Genomic DNA, 17048 nt, shown 5'->3' with positions numbered 1-17048 from the left:
CCAACAGACCTGGACGAAACGGAAACCTGCTCCCGTTTCACTGATGGGCGAGGAGGGCAGCCTTGGAAATGAACCGTGGTGGTACATGGGGAGCAGTGCGTGCCCGCCCTTCCACCCGCACAACCCCCCACCCGCAGGGCGTGGACCAGGGCGAGGCAGGGAGACAGGCGGCCTCCTCCAGGAGCAACTCGGTACTCAGAGGCGCTAAGGTAAGAGCTCCGCATCCCCCACAAACCAAGAGTGAGGAGCTGGAACAACAGGGCTCCCCAGCCCCCAGAGGGACAGAGTGCTACCACCCCGGGGGTGGCAGGACCACAGAAGTGGAGAAAGAACCCCCTGCCTCAGCGACACTCATCACCCGTCAGGATGAAGGTGCACCCCCCCCCCCAGGACTTCTGGGTGGTGGGGGTCCCCTCAACTCTCCAGAGCACATGCCTAAATGCTACGGTTCTATGGGGCTCTCTCTTCCCCCCAAGGGCATCACATGGTTTGCTTCGTTTGGGCCAGATGTTCAGGTCAGGGTGTCTGCTCATCTCGGAAGGAACACAACCGCAGTTATTTGTTTGTTGCCAGCACACGTGGTGTTGAAGAGTGGCGGTGAAACAGTGGACACACGGCTGACCCCCTTCTGCAGAGCCACCGGTGAACCAGGAGACAGGATGGGGGAGGCGCCTTTACTTTAAACCCTAAATCAAGAGTTTCAACAGATGCAGATTCCATGAGACAGGAGGGTGAGTCTGGAAGACTTGAGGTTTTATACTCTTTAGATGTCGACTTTGGCCGTCCCAGCTATTAAAAAGTTACATGTAACTTCAAGATGAGACGCATTAGCAGCTTCTTAGAAGAGGATAACCCCAATCTTCGGGAGATTTAATGAGATGGCGCTCACTGCAGCTTCTGACTCGGCCTGCTGTTAATTGAATCAAAGTCAATGACAATCTGGCTGCACTTTGGTGTGAATTTCCTGAAGGAGACCCGGGCCATTTCAAACATGAGCCTTGCAGCTGTGGTCTCATTGCTGTCGTGGTATTTATCAGACATGAAAATGACTTCTTTTATACCTGCCTGGATGATGAGCTTAGCATATTCATTACACGGGAACAAGGCGACATACATGCTACAGCCTTTCACGTCTGCTGAGTTTTTGTTCATAATGGCATTCAGCTCCGCGTGGCACACGTAAGGGTACTTGGTATCCAGGATGTTCTCCGCTGTCCTCCTCCAAGGCAAGAGGTCATCGCTGCACCCATTTGGCATCCCGTTGTACCCGATGCCCACGATTTTGTTTTCTGCATTCACGATGCAGGCACCGACCTGGGAATTTGGATCTTTGCTCCTCTGTGCTGATAAGAAGGCCACCGCCATGAAATACTCAGGCCATTCAAGATAGTCATCACGTTTTCTGCAGGGAACTTCGCTCATGCTGGGTTACCCGGTTCGGTTTACCGCTCGCCGCCGGTACAGAAGCACAGGAAGACCCCAGGTCCGGGGAGATGCCGCTGGTCAACCGGCAGGGTCACAACCCGCCACCTCCCGCCCCGGTCCCGGGCCGGAGCCCGCCGCTCCGCCGCACATGTGGCCGCTGGAAGTGACTTCCAGAGCCCCCGCCCCCGGGGCCGCAGCGCGCGCCCTCGGCTCCCGCGGCGAGGAGAAGGAGTCTCGGAGGTCGCGGGGGCCGCGGCTAAAGGCACCGACCGCCACCGACCTGGCGCGCGTTCCCCCGGCAGCCGGTGTAACCGGGAGGGGGCGTCCCCGGGGCTCCGCGCGCCCTCGAAGAACTGGTTTTGAGGTTAAGTGTTCCTACTTGCTGGCTGTGTGATCCTTGGGCAAGTCAGTCACTTCTCTGAGTATCATTTTTTCTCTAAATGGTGATAGTAGTATCTATTGACAAGGACACTGTGAGGGTTAACAGAGATAATGTTTGGGAATATGCAGTTGATAACACTGGTTATTGATACAAAGGGCCTCTTACAATTATCCTGTTATACTTAATTACAGTGGACTAGAAGCACAGTACTGGAAGAGAAGTAGATGTATAACCACACAGGAAGACACACCGAAGAGAAAACGGTTCCAGCTCTCAGGCAACCGCAGGGGACAGGTCACTTAACAGATCATCAGCTTAATGATAAATGTCCAGATCTGACTCAGCATGAAGATACCATTGTATCGGGACAGTACTTCCAGGCTTATTCAGAATAAGTTTACCCAGCCAGATCCTAAATAGCAGAGAGCTTGAAAGAAGGATTTATCTAAAAGAAGGATTTGACTTTTTTTTTTTCTTTTGATTTGAATTGTAGCTATTATAACAACAATTAAATCAGCTAGTACTTCATGTGTTACTGTGTTCCGGATACTATCCTGAGGACTTTATATTGTCTTAACTCATTTAACCCTCAGCAACATCTCATGGAGGATGATACTAGGATTATATCTATTTCACAAATGGTGAAGTTAAAGCTCAGTGAAGGTAACTTTCCTAGAGTCACATAGCTATCAAGTGATAGAGTAATGATTTTAACCAAAGCAGTCTGGCTTCAAAACCCACACTTTTAGCCACTGTATAAATGATATTAATTTGATACTTTTAAACCCTCATTTGTCAGTTCTGGAGAAAATATCTGAATATTTGCCTTTCAAGTTTGAGTTTTTGGACATTCAGAAATTTCCAATTTTTACATGGTTAAATTTATGAATTGAAAATGAATTCATCCTTGCCCACATGAAGCTTAGCTACTCAGGTTTACCTTATTCTATATCTTTTATGTGTACTTTTAATTTTTATTTTGAGATGATTAGAGTTTTACAGGAAGTTTCAAAAATAGTATGCAGCAGTCCTGTGCACCCTTTATTCACCTTCCCCTAATGGTCACATTTTACATAATTATAGCTCACTATCAGAATCAGGAAGTGGAATGGCATGTGTGCATAATTTGATGCCATTTATCACATATGTAGATTCATGTTGCAATCTCTGCAATCAAGATACAGAACTATTCCATCATCACAAAGCTTTTTACACTTTCGTTTTTAATCAAAATGTTTTGCTTCATCTGAAATGTATTTTGGTGTTATTGAGAAGTAGGGAATGTATTTTCTTTCTTTTTTTTTTTTTTTGTATTTTCTAATTTCTAATTTTCTCATAATGATTTATTTTAACCAAATCATCATTTGACACTAATTAGAAATTTTGCCATCCTAGCACTGCACAATGACAAACGCCAGATCTTTCAGAGGTTAGGGCGGTCATTCTTCCAATATACTGCCTTACCTCCTAAAATTTGGGTCATGGCAGAAGTGGGATTTGATTTTTTGCCATCGGAAATAACGGAGCTTACATCAGGGGCTTGGACCACCTAACTGTACTCCTGTGAAATTAGTGGCTTCTGTTTCCTTGACTTTGTCTATAAGTCTCTTTGGGGCAGCCTGGAGGGCTGGGACCACCTGCTGCACTCACTGGTACCTCCTCTTCAGGGCAGCATATCTCAGAAACTCAGAAGGGAGTGGTCATGAGTTTAGAGTCACAAAACTCAAAGTCTCATCACTTTTTAAATTTCCTTAATTTTCCTTCAGCCTCAGCTTTCTCATCTATAAAATGAGAAAAATAGTATCTACTTCAGGGTTATAATTTTTATGAAGATTAATTGAGGCAATATATTTTATTTATTTACATGTAATTCATTTTATTCTCTTTTATTGAAATAAATGACATAAAACATCGTATTAGTTTTAGGTATACATCATAATGATTCAATAATTGTATATATTGTGAGGTGATCACCATTGTAAGTCTCATTAACATCTGCCCTGGTGGCTCAGATGCTAAAGAATCTGCCTGCAATGTGGGAGACTCAGTTTCAATCTCTGGGTCAGGAAGATCCCCTAGAGAAGGTAATGGCAACCCATTCCAGTATTCTTGCCTGGAGAACCCCTTGGACAGAGGAGCCTGGCAGGCTACAGTCCATGGGAATGCAAAATGTTGGACATGACTGAGCAACTAACATTCACTATTATAAAAGCTTTTAAGATTTACTCTCTTAGCAACTGCCAAATATGCAATAGAGTTAGCTATAATCACCATATTGTATGTTAAATTCCCATGACTTATTTATTTTATAACTTTTGACTCCCTTCACCCATTCTTCCCAGCCCATCACCACCTCTAGCAACCACCAGTCTGTTCTCTGTACCTATGAGCTTGTTTTTGTTTGGTTTTTAAGATTCCACGTATAAGAGAGGTCTTATGGTATTTGTCTCGTCTGAGTTCTTGCACTTAGCAAAGTATCCTCAAAGTCCACCCATTTTGTCACAAATGGCAGAATATCCTTTTTATGGCTAAATAATATTCCATTGGTGCTTCCCTAGGGCTCAGATGGTAAAGAATCTGATTGCAGTGCAGGAGACCCAGGTTCAATCATTGGGTTGGGAAGATTCCCTGGAAGAGGAAATGGTAACCCACTCCAGTATTCTTGCCTGGAGAATTCCATGGACACAGGAGCCTAGCAGGCTACCATCCATGGGGTTGCAAAGCACCAGACATGACTGAGTGGTTAACACAGTATTCCATGTATTCCATTGTACATATATACCACAATTTCTTTATCCATTTATCCATCAATGAACACTCAGGTTGTTTCCATGTCTTAGCTATTGTAAATAATGCTACAGCAAACTTGGGGATGCACATATCTTTTCAAGTTAGTTTTCATTTTCTTTGGATAAATGCCCAGAAATGAAATTGGTGGATCATATGGTAGTTCTATTTTTAAAATTTTAAGGAACTTTCATACTGTTTTCCATAGTGGCTGCACCAATTTGCATTCTCCCCAACAGTGTACAAGGGTTCCCTTTTTGGGTTCCCTTTTCTCTACATCCTTGCCAACACTTGTTATTTCTTATCTTTTTGATAATAGCTATTTTAAGAGGTATGAAGTGATATCTTCCTGTGGTTCTGATTTGCATTTCCTTGGTGATTAGTGATGTTGAGCATCTTTTCAGGTACCTATTGGCTATCTGTATGTCTTCTTTGAAAAATTATCTATTCAGATCTTGTGCTTATCTTTTAATTAAATTCTGTTTTGCTGTTGAGTTGTAATTTTGGATGTTAACCTCTTATCAGATATATGATTTGCAAATATTTTCTCCCATTGTATAGATTGCCTTTTCATTTTGTTGATGATTCCCTTTATGTGCAGAAGCTATTTAGTTTTATGTAGTCCTATTTGTTTATTTTTTCTTTCACTGCCTTTAAATATATAGCCTAGGAGGGCCTCAACATAGTCTAGTGTTTTTGTGATCATTATCATTTCTAATAATATAACATTTCCTTTATTTATGACATATATTTTTATTTATATATATCAGTATTGTCTTCGATCATGATGGTGTTTCTTATTTCCTCTTAAAAGGTCAGTGTAATAGAATCTTAGAACTGAGGGAAATATGGTCATTGTAAGATTTAAGTTTGAAGTTGATGATCAATGTCTTAGTTCATTTAGACTGCTGTAACAAAAATATAAACTGGGTATCTTATAAATAACAGAAATTATTTCTCGTAGTTCTGGAAGCTAGGAAGTCCAAGATCAAGGTACCAAGAGATTCAGTGTGTGGTGAGGGTCCACTTCTTGGTTCATAGATTACCATGGTTCCACCATGTTCTCAAAGAACAAAAGGGGAGAGGGAACTCTCTAGGCCCTTTTTATAAGGGCAGTAATCCCATTCCTGAAGGCTGTGCCCCCATGAGCTAATCATCTTCCAAAGGCCCCACTTTTAAACACCATTCCCTTGGGAATTAGGTTTTGACATATGAATCTGGAAGAACACAAGCATTCAGTCTATGGCAATTAAAAGCAGAAGCATTTTCTTTCCTCCCTGGATGATGTTCTCATGGCATTAGCTTCTTCTATTAGTAGTAGTATCCACTCAGTGGCTTTCCAGCTGGTAAAGAATCCGCCTGCTAATGCAGGAGATGCAAGAGATGCAAGAGATGTGGGTTCCATCCCTGGGTCAGGAAGATCCCCTAGAGTAGAAAAAGGCAACCCACTGCAGTATTCTTGCCTGGAAAATTCCATTGACAGAGGAGCTTTGTGGGCTACAGACCATGGGGTCACAAAAAGTCAGACATGACTAAGCAATAGGGACTCCTCTGGCTTACAAAAAAATTAGCCTTGCTCTAAAACTGGCTACCTCCAGTGGGCAACTGTCTCTTGAGACCTTGCTAAGCTTAATTTGAAGGAAACCACAATATTGTCAAGGGTATACAAGATAGCTTTGTATGAAACCTTTGTATGAAAGCTTTGTGTTCAGAAAGCTAGGCTGTGTAACCCTCCTGCCCTCTCTTCTCCCTTTTGTGTTTACAGCCCCACTGGGGTCAGATGAGCAGTCCTATTCCTTAAAGAAGTCTTTACAAAGATTGTGGATTTTCACACAACTCTGACAACTAGAAAACCACTCACCCTCATTGTCCATGTTCACCTTGGAACACACCAGCATTTGTCCCAGAAGTAGCTCTAGGTATTCTATAATTGCCCAAGGTAGAGCTTCTTTAAGCCTCTAATACTAACTCAGATTACATGAATCTATATCTCACACTAAAGGAAAAATCTGCCTTAAATGAGAAGTATACAGTGAAGTACGTCAGAAAGAGAAAGATATCATATATTAACACATTTATATAGAATCTAGAAAAAAGGTACAGGTGAACCTATTTCCAGGGCAGAAATAAAGAAAGAGACCTAGAGAATGGGCATATGGACACTGCAAGGGAAGGGGAGGTGGGATGAACTGAGAGAGCAGCACTGACATTTATACAATGCCATGTGGGAAATAGGGAGCTAGTGGGAACCTGCTACATAGCGCAGGGAGCTCAGCTCGGTGCTCTGTGATGACCGAGAGGGCTGGAGTGGGAGTGGGATGGGAGGGAGGCGCAAGAGGGAGGATATACATGTATACCTACAGCTGACTCACACTGTTGGATAGCAGAAACCGGCACAGTATTGTAAAGCAATTAAACTCCAATTTTTTAAAGTGGCTGTAATAAAAAGATACACAGTTTAAAAAAATAAATGAAGGATATAGATCTGAAACCCCAGCATAAGCTATGAAACTACTGCAATAGATCCTCTTTATAAAAAAAAAAAAGAGAGAATGGGGGCAATTTTGGAAAAGAAGAGAATTTCTTTCCTTTCTTCCCTGCTTCATCCTCATTTTGTTTTGGGAGGTGTTTTGTTTATGTGCATAGGAGTGTTTTGCTTCTGAGTTGTGACTATAAAATCCAGGAATGATGCTGTGATGTTCATTTCCTAAAGAGGCACTCCTACAGGAAATTGGGCTTCAAGAAAGGAAAAGTGTATGTTTTCCTGAAGGAAGTGCTTGTAGAAAGCTAAATCTGGGAAAGAAATCATGGAGAAGGTATAAATAAACTTCTGGCGCTTTGCATTTGAATGGTGAGATAGTACCTTTGGTCCCAAGGAAAGCAATTTCTTTTTGGACGCGATCCTTAAGGCATGTGAGAGATTCAGGTTTAATTTTAAAACCAGCACCTTTATTCTTCTCATTTTCCCTAAACCACCTGACCACAGGCACATACTCTGCAACCACCAACACCAGGATACTTACAAATGGGAAAATTGAATTCCACTTAGAAAAGAAGTATTAGAAATCTCCACGGATGTAAGCCTTAAATATTGTTTCTAAGTAAGCTCTGGTGGGTTTTTGTTCCTTTCGAAAGAATTGACTTCCTATGTTAAAACTTGCTGGGTTATAAATTGTAAATGAAATCTTTTTTCCATGCCCTTAAAAACTTACTGACAGCAGAATTTTAGCAAAGAGTAGATTTTATTAGAAACAAAAACTGAAGTAGAAAATTTTAATATTTAGCATACATGATATCAAATGTCTTTTTTCATGAAATTGCTTAATAATATTTGTATACTTTGAATAAAATGAGATGGAAATAAATTATTCCTTACACTGTGGGTTTAGAGAATAGGACTTGGTCTTGGTAAATCTTCCCAGATCGTCACAATATCCACACAACAACAAGAAACAGGTAGCTGTTTCATGAAATATAACAGAGGTGACCTCAACATGGGGTGGGGTGGAGGTGGGGTTGGATGGTTTTCCAGCCATCTCTCCTCATTCTGTCAGTCACTACTAGGTCCCTGGAAAAGGTCATGGGGGTAAACCCTCAGCTTTATTACTGAAAGGAGTCAAAGGATCGGTGCACTGGCTGGTCAAGCAGCTCTGTATGGTGGACACCAACAGCTTCTACTACAGATGGTTCCTCCATAATGGCAAATTGCTACAGGTGACAATATTAGTTTTCAGTGTCAGCATACATCAGAATCACTTGAAAGACTACTTAACATACATATTGCTGGACCTCATTCCCAGAATTTCTTACAGATCTGAGGTGGGGCTCAAAGCTTTACTTTTAGAAGTTCCCAGGTTTTGCTGATACAAGTCAGGGATGAGGGAACAGCTTTGAGAATGTATCATATTGATTTCCTTGAAATCATCTCAGATGAAAGAAACACAAATCTTACTTCAAAAAGCACTGGAAGTCATAGGATCATTACTGAAATTTTCTGGAAGAAGGGGCAAGGGTATAGGTGTATACGTCCACTATACCATGTTCAGCAAACTTTCTACAAAAGAATTTTAGATATTTGTTCCTGTCTTCAAAAGTTTTCAGTTCAGTTCAGTCGTTCAGTTGTGTCCGACTCTTTGCCACCCCATGAATCGCAGCACGCCAGGCCTCCCTGTCCATCACAAACTCCGGGAGTTTACTCAAACTCATGTCCATTGAGTCAGTGATGCCATCCAGCCATCTCATCCTCTGTCATCCCCTTCTCCTCCTGCCCCCAATCCCTCCCAGCCTCAGGGTCTTTTCCAATGAGTCAACTCTTCGCATGAGGTGGCCAAAGTACTGGAGTTTCAGCTTCGGCATCAATCCTTCCCATGAACACCCAGGACTGATCTCCTTTGGGATGGACTGGTTGGATCTCCTTGCAGTCCAAGGGACTCTCAAGAGTCTTCTCCAACACCACAGTTCAAAAGCATCAATTCTTCGGCACTCAACTTTCTTCAGAGTCCAACTTTCACGTCCATACATGACCACTGGAAAAACCATAGCCTTCACTAGATGGAACTTTGTTGGCAAAGTAATGTCTCTACTTTTTAATATCTTATCTAGCTTGGTCATAACTTTCCTTCCAAGGAGTAAGCATCTTTTAATTTCATGGCTGCAATCACCATCTGCAGTGATTTTGGAGCCCCCCAAAATAAAGTCTGACACTGTTTCCACTGTTTCCCCATCCATTTCCCATGAAGTGATGGAACCAGATGCCATGATCTTACTTTTCTGAATGTTGAGCTTTAAGCCAACTTTTTCACTTTCCTCTTTCACTTTTATCAAGAGGTTTTTTAGTTCCTCTTCACTTTGTGTCAAGAGGGTGGTGTCATCTGCATATCTGAGGTTATTGATATTTCTCCCGGCAATCCTGATTCCAGCTTGTGCTTCAAAAGTTTTACTTCTCACTAAAACTCCTAACTTTCCCTGGGTTATAAAACACTCTCTAAGTGTTAGCTGTATGGTGGGCTACCTATTTCTCATTCCAGAAACTGTGGTGGAATGCCAAATGGAAATATGTTGCTACATAGATAATCTTAAATTTGCTTTTGTTTAGTTACATAGAAATAAAATTATTAGAAAATTTTTCTTCTACAGATCTTAAGAACAAATTATTTGTGATCTATTTCACAGTTTATAGAAAGAGTAAGATACAGTCCCAGACTCTATTTTATATTAATAGATGAGTAAAAGACACTGAAGTGGATAAGGCTTTAATGTTTTATTCCAGAGTCGTTATCTTTGGAGGTTTTCTTCTATCCCATTCTTCCTCCATCTTCCTTTCTATAGATCTCCATAAGAAGGATAGTTTTAGGGTTGTGCCTCTGTGTGTGTGTGAGGGAGAGAGACAGAGATACAGAGAGAGAGATGGAGAGAGAGATTAGGAGAGATTTCTAAAATCATGCTTGAAGACAAAGAGATGAGAGAAGCTTTCTGGTCATATTTAGACCTGCTGCTGCTGCTGCTGCTAAGTCGCTTCAGTCGTGTCCGACTCTGTGCGACCCCATAGACAGCAGCCCACCAGGCTCCCCATCCCTGGGGTTCTCCAGGCAAGAACACTGGCGTGGGTTGCCATTTCCTTCTCCAATGCGTGAAAATGAAGACACTCAGTCGTGTCCGACTCTTAGAGACCCCATGGACTGCAGCCTACCAGGCTCCTCTGCCCATGGGATTTTCCAGGCAAGAGTAGTGGAGTAGGTCGCCATTGCCTTCTCCATATTTAGACCTAGTCCAGGGGGGAAAAAAGATGCTAAAGCCAGATCCTTTTATTTGAGTAAATAAACTAGACAATCATCATCAGTTTATTGAAAATTCAGCCCTAGTCCTTATCAGAGGTTTTATCATCATTCTCTTTTTCCCTGGGATCTTAATTTAAGAACAGTTACTTTAAGAATTTTTACTGGCAAAGATGCCACCTAAAATAAATTTAAGCTTTACCTGTAGCTTTTCTATGTTTGGAGGGTGGAATGCAGCCCTCATGGTTTTAGATGAGTTCCTGCTAGTGAAAGGGAGTCCAGAAAGAAACAGGAAGTAGCTTGTGGTTGCATGGGTTGGTTGATGTCCACTCAAGTTAGCATCACCATTTAACAAGTTCGGTGACACTTCTAACTCGGAGTACAGCAGTATCAGGCACCAAGGAGGGCCAGTCAGGGATCATTGGTCAGGGAAGGGGAAGGGTGCAGGAAGCTCACACTAAAGCCCTCTGTGGTGTACAAGGGTGGGAGAGTGAACCTCCTCTTCTAGGGGTAATTCAAACTCAGGGTGTGTGTGTTTACAGTACAATCTCAAAATAAAAAATCACTCTTTGTCTATTCAGCCCCCTCCCCAAGCTCTGCCTCTGCTCATGTGTTTCAGTGAATCAGAATTTCAACGTTCACCCTCCAAAGGTGCCTCATTCACAAGATGGAGCGTCCGACCTGAGGAGGCAGATCCCCAGTGGAGCAGTTGGCATTTGCAGGCTTCACATTTCCCTAGAGTTAAACTTAAGAGCAGACATCACATCTTTTTCTTTAAATCCTTGTGTTTTCCTGCCATTGGATCTTGGGAAGATCCCATCACCTTTTCCCAGTGATATGACAACTAAAGTCTCTCATATCACTTTCAGTCACAAGATTCATCTAAAATGTAATTCCTATGTCAGTTACAGTGGAATCATAAAATCTATGAACTTATTTTAAAATGACAGCTCCTATGTTTCCCAAGCCCTGGCCCACTATGATTCAGAAGTCTGCTGGTGGGACTTCTCTGGTGGTCCAGCCAAGGATGTCACACTACCAGTGCAGGGATTCAGGGAACGCTGTTTTGATCCCTGGTGGGGGAACTAAGATCCCACATTCTGTGTGGCCAAAAAAAAAAAAAAAAAAAATCCAGAAGTCTGCTGTTGTGGAGGACAGAAGAGGGATACATGGCTGGCTTCAGTTGCAATTTGTCACCTGTCTTTTATCCCTTAACCCTTATTCCTGCCAGGGGAGGAACCCAAGGAGAGAGTAAGACAGACACAACCTCACTTGACTGGTGTTGGGTGATCTGGTGTAGACCTTCTGTACTTGGAGACAGCTCAAAGCTACACTGTTTTCATAATGATTTTTTCATTCATTTATTTAAAAACTAACTAAATCTCCCATGTGCTTATTGCCACTTTGCACACATTATCTCCTTTACCTCTCATAACCGCACTATGAGAAGAGAGATTATAAGGCTTGATTGCACAGCTAGTAAAAGGCAGGAAAGCCCATGCGCTATCCCTTCTAACCCATTATACTCAAAGCTACCCTCTCCTGATGTGCTTTTATGAATTTCCTCTGAGAGTCTCCCGCCCGCAAATCAGACCTCAGGTCCCTAGCTCAGGCAGTGCCTCACCTGCACCTGGCCTAATGTTAGTATTTCCTTAGTCCCAGCCTCTGAACCCAGGAGGTATGATAAACCTTTCCTCTTTTCTTAGTTGTCTTATTTAAACTTCTTGTATTAAGCTTGAGGGAAAGAAGATTTTTACATGATCAGACAGTGTTACTATAATAAATGCGATCATTTGCCATTTCATAGGTGGATATTGAGTTAAGAGTTGCAAAGCCAGTTTTTGCTACCTCCCTGCAAATTCTGCAAAGGTGGTCTAGAACCACAGCAACCTGTTATTTTGTGTTTAATCTTTGTTTGGCCTAAACCAGGACAGAGGTGGAAGACATTTTGTTTTAATATCCTGTAGCATGTGTGACTCCTGCTCTGGTGCTAGGTATCCAGAGGTGGTCAGTTTGAGTCTTTTCTTGGGAAGTATCAACTGAGTACAGAACTGTTTGAATTATTCTTAAACACTTATTCTTTCGAATTCCAGAGGCTCACCTTCTCCAACCCCTGCCTCTCTCTCAGCCCTCTCATGTTAAGTTTTGTGTTTTCCTTCATAGTCTCTTTCCTTTTTTGGGAGGGAGGCATTTTGACCACATAAGGGGGTGTAATTTGGCATCCACCTCCCTTTTTCCAGTAGAAAACTATCCAAAGTTATTAAACTAAAAACTATTTTAAACTTTATTTCACTTCCCATAGTGATGCTATTTAGCTAACATTAATTATTGAAAACAAAACAAAAAAGAAATACAACTACTCACTCTCCTCCTACTCCAAGAGTCAAATGATTTCCTGAGATTTGTCATAGAGCGAGTTAAGTGTCTCTAAAAACTGAGCACCATAGTTCTGCTGTAGTTTCTGTTTAATCTCCCAGCTTTGCCCAAAGCCATGAAGTCGACCTCAGAGCCGAGCCTCTCTCCAGCACCGACTCCCCAAATGAAAACCATGTGCCTGTGTGGTTTCCTTTGTTTTTCTTTTTAAAGTTCTCCTCCATTATTTAATGAAACTATTTAATAATGCATAGGTCTTAAATAATAGGGTTCACATTGGCTGTTATCAATTAAGTAATATTAACACAACACTTGTTCTCAGAAGCAAATTTAAGTCTGGACCTGTTTAAAGCTGATGGTAGCACCCTGGAGGAAGCTAGGAACTCTTTGAATTTTTACAAGTCAGACTACACAGGATAATCTATAAAAGTAATATATATGTGAACTACTTAATACTTGCACAGCTCCCATCCATCCTTTCCTCCTTTCATGAAGGCAATTTATCAATCGAAACTCCCACCCTGGATAGTGTTACTTCTGACTCTGGTTTAATGGGAGGAAAGATCAAATTCACACAGGAGTTATATCATATTCCAGAAATCGGGTCACAAATCAAAGTCTCTACACCTACTGAGCTGGGAAGATGGCTCCTCCTTCCACCTGTCAGGAGCTGAGGTTGTCTCAAAAAAGAATTGCAGGGGTATGACTTGGATTATGAAAGTCACACTTTTAATACTATTGAATCAGTATTTTTTTTAAAACTCTCTTTTGTTTTTCAAACAGACTAACCTAGTACAGATAGGTCACTCTTGAGCATTTATTCATTTCAGTTGTACAGCAGAGAATGAGTAGTTTATGGCCACAGCGGCAAATACAACAGAGGTGATGATATGAGGGGTGAGATGGGGAAATTTTGCAACTATGACCTAATTTGCTAAGTTGCAGAGAACCTTTGACCTACTTTTGCTGCCTTCTTAAAGCCCCTTCTTGTATTTTCTGACATCCCCACTTCTGCCTTTTGGGACCCCAATGTCTACTCCACCTGTGAACTCTCCTTATTTCTCACAAAACAAAGACACAAAAAAGCTCAATTCATGCGACTTCCTTGACAGCCCAGTGGTGAAGACTCTATGCTTTTAATGTAGGGAGTTCAGGTTCTAATCCTGGTTGGGGAGTTAAGATCCAAAGCATCGCATGATGTGGCAATAAATAAATAAATAAACTCTCACTGTAGTTCTGATAAAGGCTTCCCTGGTGGCTCAGATTGTAAAGCGTCTGCCTACCTTGTGGGAGACCTGGGTTCAATCCCTGAGTTGGGAAGATCTCCTGGAGAAGGAAATGGCGACCCATTCCAGTATTCGTGCCTGGAAAATCCTATGGATGGAGGAGCCTGGTAGGCTACAGTCCATGGGGTCACAAAGAGTCGGACATGACTAAGTGACCTCTGGTTCCTGGTTGGTAGTCCTATAAAGTATGTCATTTTTTGTTTTGAAAGCTCAATTTACATTTTTTGAGGGTGTTCTCTCTAGGAAAGCAGGTGAGATAAAGTAATTTACAGCTGGATGTGATTGACTCTGTCCTGAGCTCTAGATACCCAACTGTAAGCTGGACACAGATACTAGGATATACCCACTTACAGCATCTCAAACTCAACATGTCTAGAACCGAGTTTATCTTTGCTCCTCCTCCTGTGTTTTCTATTTCAGTGGATAGGTACAAGCATGTTCTCAAACATACAAGCTACTAAATGGATAATCTGCCCAGACTTCTCCCTGTCCCTTCCTCTTATTATTCAATCAGTTGTCAGGTCCTCACTTTACCTCTTCACTGTGTCTTCTTTATGATTCTTTCTCAGTTTCCCCAGACAACCCTAACTCTAACCCTCACTGTCATTTCAGTGCCCATGCCCACAGGTCTGCTTGCAGTTCCCCCAACCAAACAGCCCGTTGACACATATTAAGCTGTTCCCATCTCTCATACCCCCACCTCCACATCATCAGATTTCTCTGATTCTTCTGATACTTCTTCATGTGGTTTTTCCATCCTCCCCGCTTCCTCCTGGACCACTGTTTACTCCTTTGTTCCCCCATCATTCTCCCATCGTACATTAGTAAAGTAAGGATTGGATTTTATAGCGCTCTGCTGGCTGGTTCTCTGAGGGCAGAAACATTTTCCGACCCATCTACCTGGTGTGAGGCACTTCCTAGTGTGACGTTAGTGTGAGGCGTAGACTAGCTGCTCGTCAAGGGCAGCTGCTCAATGAGGGCCCTGCTTGGATACAGGTGTTATAAAAGATGGACTTGTGAATGCACCTGCTGATGGGGTGAGGGGTGTGTTCTGACTTCAGCATGTTGCCCTGGTGGGCGCTCAATACATTGATGTGGAGTTTTGTTGAGGACTGAAAGTAGAGACTTTCCAGCCTGGCACAGTGAGCCCCTCTCCCCGATCCCAGTGGGCCAGAAGAACGGACACCAGCAAGGAGGAGCACTAGTCCTCAGCTTGCTGGGTCCTGTTGTATATTATGTACCGTAACATTACATAATATTAATGACTGAAGCAGTGGGAAGTCAGGCAGGCAAGATGGAAGATTGGTTTTTCACCCCTCAAACCAGAATCCCTCCAGGAGCTCTAACCTGTGACTTTTAAACCTTAACCTAGAGCAACTTCTACAAATTATTTCTATAAATTTCGTTAATCGACCAATGACAATCTATTAAGTGGTTCTTGTATTTGAAACACTGAAATAATAGGAATTATTAACAGTCAGAATAAGCTCAGTGATACATGAGCAAAAATGACTTAGTTAATAAATATTAGCCAAATTGGCTAATTCATTTGTGAAAAAGTAATTTGCAAGTTTATTTAAGATTTAAATGCAAAATATAATAATAGGAGGAAACACAGGTGACTACTACATACATTAGAGAAATCATGAGCATGGCAGCTAAAGAAGACACTATTAGATTATATAAAAACTGTGTATTAATCAGAGTCTCACATATAAAGGCAAATACTAAATTTTGTGGCATTTAAGACTGATAATATGATGCAATACTATAAGTATCAATGGAAAGGAAAAGTAAAAAACAAAAACAACAAGTATGGTATGCAATCAACTGTAAATGTGACTTATTTTTAAGGATGTAAAAATGTGCCTCTTCGAGTCAACAAAGTATGGTAGAAAGCTAGATGAAAACATGACAGAAAAATGTCATCTACTCACCTCTAGTGGGAAGATAACTTAGTACAATCTTTCTGGCAGCAATATTGTAGTTATGTACCAAAGATTTTAAAACATGCATCCTTTTGACCCACAGATTTTACTTCTTGGAATTTATGCTGAGGAAATAATCAAGAATGTGTAGAAAGATTAAGCTACATATTTGTTCGTTGCCATAATATTTATAAAACCAAAACATCGGAATGATTTAAGTGTTCAGAAATCAGTGATTAGTTAAACAAGCTATAGTGTATCTACACCAGGGCACTGTTTTAGTCATTAAAAATGATGCTGAAGATGAAGATTAATCAGCATAGAAAGATCTTCACTGTTTTGATTCCATTTCTCCAAGAAAAAAAGTGTATATATACACACAGAGAAAAAAACTTAAAACTAGAGTGATATTTTATGGGGTTACTGAGTTTGGTGCCATAATGAGAATTCTATTTTTCTCTTTTCTATTTATATATTTTAATTAAAAAATATATAATCTGTACAATATTGAAAAGCTATTTTGTATTTAAAATGAGAGGCATGTCTTTAACAGATTTTTAAAATTATTTGAAATATTAGGGAAGAACACAAATGAAAATTATCAAAATAAAAATATAAACTATGTCCTTGACTGTGTTGATTTGTATAAAATTGTAGTGTGTGCAAAGTAGTGAATATTCTAGCATAAAAACTAATTTCTCCCTGTTTTATTGCTACTTTGATTAATAGCAAGTCACGTTCCTGTTTCTGTCTTATGAATGTATTAAGACTCTAACCCCTGCAACCAAATCCAACAAAATCTTGTGAAAAATTTGAGAAACAAAAATTCTTGGGAAGTAACCAGGCACTTAAAAATTAACAAGTATTCAGTGTAACCTGACCTCAAGTGTCACATTTTAACATCTGTTTTTCATGTTACTATACTTATTTGTGATCTGGTATTATTAAGTAATGAGGAAAATATCTAACTGTTACCATAGGTAACAGAGCAGTAACTTGAGGCCAATGGGTCGGCATGCTTTTGTCTATATAATGTAATTCAAATAAAGTCATAACATTATGGCTATAGCCTTCATCTGTCAAGCATTTATAC

The 17048-nt window shown here is 41.1% G+C and overlaps 1 protein-coding gene and 1 pseudogene across 2 annotated transcripts in view; one reads left to right on the top strand and one right to left on the bottom strand.

Annotated features, from left to right (window-relative positions):
* Window positions 1–17048, top strand: part of SUGCT (succinyl-CoA:glutarate-CoA transferase) — a 727590-nt gene that overhangs the window by 559979 nt on the left and 150563 nt on the right. The window lies entirely within an intron of this gene.
* Window positions 254–1422, bottom strand: LOC136170784 (deoxycytidylate deaminase pseudogene; annotated as a pseudogene).

The sequence above is a fragment of the Muntiacus reevesi genome, chromosome 6 (assembly GCF_963930625.1).
Source record: "Muntiacus reevesi chromosome 6, mMunRee1.1, whole genome shotgun sequence".
Lineage (NCBI taxonomy): Eukaryota > Metazoa > Chordata > Mammalia > Artiodactyla > Cervidae > Muntiacus > Muntiacus reevesi.
Note: the sequence above shows the minus strand (reverse complement) of the source record. Positions and strands in the feature narration are given on the sequence as shown.